The sequence below is a fragment of the Nematolebias whitei genome, chromosome 7 (genome assembly GCF_014905685.2).
Source record: "Nematolebias whitei isolate Nwh7 chromosome 7, NemWhi1, whole genome shotgun sequence".
NCBI classification, from domain to species: domain Eukaryota; kingdom Metazoa; phylum Chordata; class Actinopteri; order Cyprinodontiformes; family Rivulidae; genus Nematolebias; species Nematolebias whitei.
In genome coordinates this window covers 31,337,451-31,344,135 of record NC_056504.1, presented here as the reverse complement: position 1 = coordinate 31,344,135, position 6,685 = coordinate 31,337,451, and the positions used below count along the sequence as shown (strand labels likewise).

General features: G+C 36.8%; 1 protein-coding gene across 1 annotated transcript in view; it reads left to right on the top strand.

The window, feature by feature from the left end:
• The window catches only part of foxj3 (forkhead box J3), a 99,271-nt gene that overhangs the window by 39,147 nt on the left and 53,439 nt on the right, over positions 1-6,685 (top strand). The window lies entirely within an intron of this gene.

Below are 6,685 nucleotides of genomic sequence, written 5' to 3'. Positions count from 1 at the left end.
ATATATATATATATATATATATATATATATATATATATTGTATGTGTTTGTTTTGTTTTAGAGGATGAGCAGAAAATGACCGAACAATAAGTTTGCACAACTTACAACTTTAATAAGCCAGTTGTCACAAACTACAAACAACTCTGAACTCTTTTCTAGAAAGACTAAACCACATGTTGGGGTTGAAACTAGAATATGATGCTTGCATCATATTCTAGTTTTTTTTCATATTCTATGATTTTTTACAGCCCCCTGTTCTCAATAAAAGCAGAGGTGGGTGCAAATGAACAATTTTCATCTTCTAGACCAAGGTTTGTACAGAGAACATATTGAAAAATATGAAGAACAAAATACAGATTTCCATTTATTAATGACACTTCTGCATTCATCTTATTTGGAGGAACTAGAACCACAAACACGACCTACATTTACTCAAACGCAAACCATGTAACCCAAATAAGAAAACAATACTCAACCCTGAAAAGTTAGAAACTTTGAGCCTGTCTCATAATGCAGACATGCAAAATCTTTGTTTTGTATCTACAATCATTTAAATTTTTACTTTAATTTAGCAGATAAACTTTAAAAAAAGACCACGTTTGTTTTCAAATTATTTTACAGCCCCAAAGTTCTTTCAGTCAGCCTGTCAGTTTAGGCATTTTGTTTGTCGACTCTTTGTCGCGATGCTCTTTTTCTTTTCTCTTCCTTCTTTTCTGCACTCCGCTGTCATATTTTCTGTTGTCCGCCATTGTAAAATAATATTCCCTGACGCTCCTCCCCAATGTGTAAGATGCGTCAAAAGTGGACCAATAACAAGCAATCATTCAAGATGGACGTTTGCCAGAACAAATTGGAACATTTTTCATCGGTGCTGTCAAAATCATCATAGTCATTGATTAAATTCTGACACTGTCCATTCACAAAAACATAAAACATCCTTCGGGGCCCTCGAAATGCCGGTGCCCCAGGCTGCAGCCCCTGTAAGCCCCTGCTAAAATCCGGCCCAGGCTGCTGGTGTTGGTCCACTGTGTTTTATCAAGCACAGGGTCAATGCAGCTGGCTATCAGGAGATTTTGGAGCACTTCATGCTTCCATCTGCTGAAAAGCTTTATGGAGATGAAGATTTCATTTTTCAGCACGACCTGGCACCTGCTCACAGTGCCAAAACCACTGGTAAATGGTTTACTGACCATGGTATTACTGTGCTCAATTGGCCTGCCAACTCTCCTGACCTGAACCCCATAGAGAACCTGTGGGATATTGTGAAGAGAAAGTTGAGAGACGCAAGCCCCAACACTCTGGATGAGCTTAAGGCCGCTATTGAAGCATCCTGGGCCTCCAGAACACCTCAGCAGTGCCACAGGCTGATTGCCTCCATGCCACGCCGCATTGAAGCAGTCATTCATGCAAAAGGATTCCCGACCAAGTATTGAGTGCATAACTGAACATGATTAATTGAAGGTTGGCGTTTTTTGTATTAAAAACACTTGTCTTTCATTGGTGGGATGAAATATGCTAATTTTTTGGGACAGGCATTTTGGGTTTTCATGAGCTGTATGCCATAATCATCAGTATTAAAACAATTAAAGACCTGAAATATTTCAGTTGGTGTGCAATGAATCGGAAATATATGAAAGTTTCATTTTTATCATTACATTATGGAAAATAATGACCTTTATCACAATATGCTATTTTTTTTAGAAGGACCTGTATCCCTACAGCTACAAGCAGTGATGACCTAACCCTCCTGCTGCTCTTGGGTCAGAACGACCCATAAGTCCTCAGTTTTAAGCTGGAGGCTTCGTGGGTCATTTTGACCCAAGGGCAGCAGGAGAGTTAATGAGATTATTTATAAATAAAATGATTTCAATTGTGAAGAAAATTTAAACGATCCCTTGTTTGTCTCTGTGGCCTTGTGATGGACTTATGACCTGTCCAGTGTGTACCCCGCCCCTCACACAGTGATTGCTAGACATGGGCACCGGCGACCCCCGTGACCCAAAATGGAAGAAGCTGGATGGATGAATTTAAACGATCCTTCTATTGCCTCCAATTCCTCGTCAGATGAGGCAAATTTAGAAATGTCACTATAGAACCAGATTTATGTTTGGATTGTGTATGTTCTGTTGAGCTATCTGAATTGTCAGAATCAATATCTTAATCCAAACCGTGCTAGATCTCATCCCAACCAGACTATTTAAAGAGGTATTTCCCCTAATTAATATCCATATTTTGGATCTGCTTAATAATGGTTTCGTACCACAGAGCTTTAAGGTTGCTGTAATTAAACCCTTACTTAAGAAATCTAATCTTGATTCAGGAATTCTGGCATAGTATAGACCTACAGTATATCTAATCTAACATTCATCTAAAAAAATCTAGAGAACATAGTTGCAGGATAATTATTATAATAATAGAATAATCTGTTTGAAAAGTTTCAATCTGGGTTTAGAGCTCATCATAGCACAGAAACAGCACTGGTGAAAGTTATAAATGATATTCTCATGGCCTCAGGCAATGGACAGGTGTCCACTGGTCCTGTTAGATCTCAGTGCTGTATTTGACACAGTTGATTATATATATATATATATATATATATATATATATATATTACTACAGGGGCTTGAATATGATATTGGATTACAGGAAAAGCTCTAAAAATGGTTTTCATACTATTTTATAGATTCCAGTTTGTAAATGTAAATGATGAATTTTCTTAATCTACCAAAGTTGCTCATGGAGTTCCTCAGGGTTCAGTACTTGGACCAATAATCTTTACTTTATGTATGCTTCCATTAGGTAAAGTTATTAAACAGCATGGGATAAAGTTACATTGTTATGCTGAATCCAATCCATTACTTAGATTAAAATCATGTCTTAAAGACATAATGACCCATGATTTTCTGCTTTAAAACTCAGTCAAGACAGATGTTGTGGTTTTTGGACCTGATAATCCATCCATCCATCCATTATCTTTACCCGCTTATTCCATTTTGGGTCACGGGGGTCACTGGTGCCCATGTCCAGCAATCACTGTGCGAGGGGCGGAGTACACCCTGGACGGGTCGCAAGTCCATCACAGGGCCACATAGAGACAAACGAGACAAACAACCATTCACTCTCCCACTCACACCTAGGGACAATTTAGAGTTACCAATCAGCCTAACATGCATGTTTTTGGTCTGTGGGAGGAAACCGGAGTACCCGGAGAAAACCCACGCATGCACGGAGAGAACATGCAAACTCCACCCAGAAGGTCCCTGGACCGGGGTTTGAACCAAGGATCTGCTTGCTGAGAGACAGCAGCTCTACCAGTTGCACCACCATGCTGCCCTGACCTGATAATCTTAGGAACAAATTTTGCAGACTTTCACTTTATTTTTGGACTCCAGTTCAAAAGTTAAAAACCTTGGCATTATTTTTGATCAGGATAAGTCTTTTAACACCCACATTAAAAACGTTACCAGAACTGCTTTCTTCCACCTATAATTTTGCTAAAATTCAAAACATCTTGTCTTAAAATGATGCAGAGAAACTGGTCCATGCGTTTATCACCTCTGGACTATTTCAATGGTTTGTTATCTGGGTGTCCAAAAACATATTTAAAAAGCCTTCAATTAATCCAAAATGCTGCTGCCAGAGTCTTTACTGGAGTTAGTAGGAGAGATCATGTCTCTCCAGTTTTAGTTTCTCTCCAATGGCTTCCTCTCAAATTCAGAATAGAATTCAAAATCTTACTTCTAGCATACAATGCTCTCAATAACTTAATTCCATCTTATATTAGAAATCTTATTGTTCCATATTTTCCTAGCAGACCACTTCCTTCTCAGACTGCAGGTTTACATGTAACCACATGAGTTTAACCACCTAGAGTTTCCAAAAGCAGAATGGGAGGAAGATCTTTCAGTTATCAGGCTCCTCTCTTGTGGAACCAACTTCCGGTTTCTGTCCGTAAGGCTGACACATTGTCTACTTTTACAACTAGGCTCAAGTCTTTCCTTTTTGATAAATGCAAATATAGGCTTAGACTACTGGAGGACAAATTGACCTAATCAAATGAATAGTTACAAATTAATACAAATTAATAGTTTGTATTTGTAATTATTTCTATCTTATGTTTTGTTTTTTTGTCTTTTCTCCTAGTGAGTACCTGCTCACCTGCTCGCCTCCATTCTGGACCTGTCATTTTCTGTCTGTTTCTCTTTCCTGTACTCTCAAACCCAGCTGGCCGAAGCAGATGGCTGCTTGTCCTGAGCCTGGTTCTGCTGGAGGTTTCTTCTTGTTATGAGAGAGTTTTTCCTTTCCACTGTTGCCTTTGTGCTAGCTCAGGATGGGAGACTGCGACAAAATGAAGACTCAATGCAATCTGCTGTTTCCTTCCTTAGATAAATCCTTCCTTCTAATAGTAAGCTTCCTTACTATTTGGCATTTATAATTTATGTGAATGTTTTTGTTCAGTGCCCTGAGATAACTTCTGTTGTGACTTGGCGCTTTATAAATAAACTGGATGGAATTGAATTAGATGGTACTGTACTGCATTAAAATGGGTCTGATTCTATTATAGCCAACATTAAGGGAACACTTCTACAAATCACTGTCTGTAAACACAGTTTACCATGTCATTTACAAATGCAGGTAAAGTTCTGGAAAGAAGAATCCATATGTGAACAATATAGATTTTTCTGGGTCGAGCTTATGGACAGATGCAAAGTGGAAAACTGTTATGTGGTCAGAAGATATGAAATCTAAAATTCATTTTGGAATCCATAGTTGCTAGATTCTCTGTACTAACGACGAGAGACCATGTGACCTGTTATGTTAATAATAATGTTAACTTTGTAAATTTCCAATGGGGAAATTAATTATCTGCCTTTTCCCCATGTCATATGTGTGCACATGTGGAGCAGAGAGCTGCCACCTAAGGTGCCTGGGGAGCAGGAGGGTTAAGTGTCTTTCTCACTTAAAGGTGAAGACAGACGTGGGTGCTTCACCTTTCCCACCCAAATTAACTGCACCGATCTTAGGATTTGAACTTGCAATCATCTGATCATAGATGAGCTTTCTCTAACCTCTGCATCATTACACCCAGTTTCTGTTAACAAGTACTGTTATCAGTTAAAAAAAAAAAAAAAGAGGTACAAGTCTGTCTCTCTAAAGGTATTGGGGTGCATTACTGCTTATGGCGTTGTAATAAAACTATATCAAATATTTAATTGACCTAATTTTATTAATGTATTATTTCAAAGTAAGAATTTCTTCTAAAGTGACCTATTCTGTTACTGGTAATTTATCTTAGACTTGCTTTTGAGAGCATTCAAATGTTGTGATCTGTTTTAATTTGATACCCTGGTTTAGTCCGTATTTATGTCTTTCAATTAAAAGCTACAGAAAATTAAATGACCTCAACAAAAGCAGCATGCAAGCTGATAATGAATGAGCACGAGGCATGTAAGTAGTGTGAGTAATTCTGACAAACTGAAAATGCAAGGTTTTGATTAAAAAAAAGGTTTAAAATGCAAAATAAAATAAAGATCAGGACTTACTGTTGTTTTTTTAGTTGATTTTTTAATTGAATCTAAAATATCTGTCTGCAAAAAAACACTTATATTTGTGTGGGTTAAAAAAAAAACTACCTTAATTTTGAATTAATTTTCAGTCAATTTACCATACACAGCCATCACAAACAATACCACAAAACACAGACAAGTTTTTTTTTTAATAATTAAAATTTTTATTGCTTTTTCATAAAACCACAACAACAATAAAAAAAAGAAGAAATAGAAAAGAAAGGGAGGAAAAAAGAAAGAGAGAGAAAGAAAGAAAGGAAAAAAAACGAGGTGGTGTGCAACATAAGGAATTTATCTATTCGGTACATGTATATTAACGATTGAACAGTATAAAATATAGTAACAGGACATTACTGTCATACATTTGTTCAGGTGGGGAGCTTAGCAGTCCCTCTCCATTAAGGCTCATCATCCCCTATAGTCCATATCCAATCCCATGGTGTTTAAGATTTTTTTTTTTTTTTTTAAGAATAAAATGACTAAACGCTGGTTTTTAATAAAGCTTCACAGTAATAAAAACATCAAGTAGTTTGTGTGCAACATCTGTATGAGCTTAAAGCTTATCTTATTATATTTTCTTTCTTTCAGTATCACATTTCTTCTTGTCCGAACCAAACCTGTTAATCATCACATCACTGGATCTTCTTCATCCTCAATCTTTCATTAAGAATTCTCACTGTTTCTGAGAGGACTTAAAGTAGACTCAGATGGCATAATGCTGGAGGACACATTATCTTGTAATAAAAATGTTTATGGATACTAAAATATTAATCTCAAGTTTTTCCTTTTTATTTTGCCTTGTTTTCATCATGTAGATGACAGGGGACTTGCAAGTGTAAAGGATTCATTAAGTAACTCCAGTTACATTTACACAGATGATCATTTAACCCACACACGGGCCTGAGGGCCAAAGGTGGCCCTTGTTTCTCCACCCGGCCATAAATACTTCATCAAAAAGGCTTATGAAAACCTGCATTTTATCAATGAAATTTAAGAAAGTTTTAACTTAGCAATCAATAATTAATAAATACAAAGCATATTTTCCTGGTTAAAATATTGATTGTGTTTCCAGATTTAGACTGAATCTGAAAGATTTTCAAAAGCAAACACACATATAT